Raw genomic sequence first — 3,033 nt, 5'->3', positions numbered from 1 at the left:
CTGTTTAATGCAGTTGAGTCATGCCATAAAAAATAATTATATTTTTGGCTTTCCACTTGGAAGTTGTCATAGTATGCATGCTAGCCTAAACGCTTCCTCAGCACTGACTCCTGTATGGAAATGCAGAATCATTTGTAGAAATGAGGACCGATGAGTGATTTGAGGACTGAATACAAATTACATATTTAAGTTGATCCTATGTTCTTTGTTCAAGTATACTACGGTTTTGAAGGGAAGTGACAGGTGTCAGTCTAAGTGGACAAGGCTTATCAAAATGGTCCTTTCTCACAAATCATTTTTCCAGAGAAATTTTGCTAAATCACAATTCATAAAATTTTACCTCTGAGTCAATTGCTATAATTAGATCAATAGCTAATAAATAGCACAAAATAATAAATAGCTAAAAATTCGTACATTTTGTTGTGAGGTGACACATATTATTATTATTTCAACACAGATTCTTTTCATCTTTAATTTCCCCAAATTCTTTTTTTCTCTAACTTTATTGTATTTGAAGACTTCCCTGTTACTAAGAAACACAGGATCTAGTCTAATGATTTTTCCTTCCTGTTATCACTTTACTTTAACCCAGTCGATAAATCTCACACACATTTGAAAAGTTTTTTGGACAATTAAAATGTTTTTAAAACGCAAGGACCATTAAAATGTGTTAAAAGAAAAACTTTAGACAAATTAAATTTAACAAAGTTTAATTGAGCAAAGAACGATTTATAAATCAGGCAGCCACCAGAACCAGAACAGATTCAGAGAGACTCTGGACAGAAAAGTAAAAGACGTATGGAAGATGAAAGTGAGGTACAGAAACAGCTGGACCGGTTACAACTCAGCATTTGCCTTATTTGAACACCTTACTTGGCCAGTTAGGTGTTCAACAGGCCAACAGGTTGCCTTAATTGGCCACTTGTGATTGGCTGAAACTCTGTGATTGGTACAGGAGTAAGTTACAGTCTATTTACACATCCAGTTACATTAGTTCACTAGGTATGGAGAAACCTTTAGGCTAAACTTAAAATATATAAGGAGGCAGCTTTAGGATAAATTTAATTTAACAATTCTTCTTCATCACTTTGAGATAATTTCTAAAACGTTAGGCACTGAAGTCACTCTGTCACCATTGTAAATTGACTTATTTGGTCTCAAATCCCACTGGGAAATAGAAAACAGTGTGTTTTGTAAGGAAACAGAACAATAGAAAAAAATTGATGACTTCAGGTTATTTTTCTGTAAGGATTACAAAAAAGCAGAGGAAACTCCCTTATTACGATGAAATCTCTTGTTTTTAGGAGCAAAAATCGTTCTGTTTTGGGATCTACCTGCTTCCTTAAAATTTCATTTTGATGACATTACATTTAGCATGAGTAACTCCATTTGGGTTTGGTCTGCTCTGTTGGGGGTCTCACACAGGAGCCCAGTTCAGAGCAATGACCTCCCATAATTTTGTTTAACAATTTCCCCCTTTTGGTCAGGTTCTCACTTAGGTAAGAGTGTAACCAAAACGTGGGGCTTAGTGCTACTCCCAGTTACCATCATTTTGTATTTCTGATTTCAGCATCTCATTCACAGGTTACAGTGGCCTCATCATGATCATGCATTTCTTTGAGTTCTTATCATTCCAGTGAAAGAGAGACCATTTTATGGATGGCTGCATGCAAACATTTAAAACTTTTGAGATAATACAGAACACCAGGGAGTCTACAATTATGACTATTTGGAGGATAATATCAAAAGTTTGGAGTGTGCTCCTTGGCCACAGTTCTCAATCAAACCAACTAACATCAACTAGATCAAAGAATGAGCCAGATGAAAAGTCTATTCATTAACCAAGCAGGATACTCATTTGTATCCTATTTGTACCACTTGCAACTGAATTTCTATAATGCTCAATGTATTCATCAATGAGCAATAAGAAGTGTCAGCCACTGCACAAATGACCTCTTCTGCCAGTAGACAATCTAGGGAAGTTCTATGATTTAGCACAACTTCAGAGAAAGGATTTAAAGAAATCTGTTGTGCAACTATAGCCTTTTCAGTATAATCTGCTATGTAGCCAATTATGAAGACCAAATTTCCAATCATTGTTTCATTTACTCCAAGCCATAGAAAAAGAGACCTAACAAATCATGCTCATCGAGAAGGGCAAAGTCCTCCCGGCAGTGTTTTCTTTAACCTATGATGTAGGTTAAGAGGAGTGGCACAATGTTCCATTTCTTAATGATTATAGAGCAACAAAGCTATCATTAACATTCTTAACTCACATTGGCCCTTCCTATTTCATGCATCAAGGGATAAGGTTGCCCATGTATAAGATTTGTTGCAAAATCTCCCACAAATAAAAATGTACCCTATGGGTACACACAAAGCCCCTTTTCTAGTTATATTGTTCATAGAGGCATAGCTAAGTTAAAAATTAAGAGAGATAAGAGTTTCACAACAGCAAAGAAGTCTTGATCCATGATCTCGGGAAAGCTGTCCATGTCTAGGATGCTGTCTGCTTTTGGGGAGACACTTTCTTGATTGACTTTACCTTAAAGTATCCAACAAGTGTACAATTCTAAAACTCTGGAGGGGCCCTTTTGAGTTCTGAGACTTATGAACTCAAGGTTCGAGGTCCTTGAAAAAGTTATAGTGTTATTTCCAGTGAGTATAGGAAAGCAAGTAGCAGTGATGTTTAGAATATAAAGGATAGGTTTCCATTTTTTTCTAGGCGTTTCAGGGTGACTCTCATTGGGAACATGGAGAGGCATTGGCATCAGTAGAATTGTTTTCTGATGTTTTAGTATCGACCCACAAACCCAACTATTACTCCGGTTTTGTGCTAGAGCACAAGGGTCAAGCTAAAGCCATCTGTTGATGATAATGCCATGAATTTTCCTGTAGGTAAAAGGAAAGGATTAAGGGAACAAGAAATGAGGAAAAATGTCGCTCCATGAATTAGTATTAAACATGTTTTGGGACAGGATTTGTCTTAAGAGTTTTACAGAGCTTTGCCCTGAAAGAATATGTGAACGTGTT

This window comes from Propithecus coquereli, unplaced genomic scaffold (genome assembly GCF_000956105.1).
Source record: "Propithecus coquereli isolate 6110/MARCELLA unplaced genomic scaffold, Pcoq_1.0 Scaffold25, whole genome shotgun sequence".
Lineage (NCBI taxonomy): Eukaryota > Metazoa > Chordata > Mammalia > Primates > Indriidae > Propithecus > Propithecus coquereli.
The sequence above is the reverse complement of the archived record's forward strand: the minus strand, read 5'-3'. Positions refer to the sequence as shown.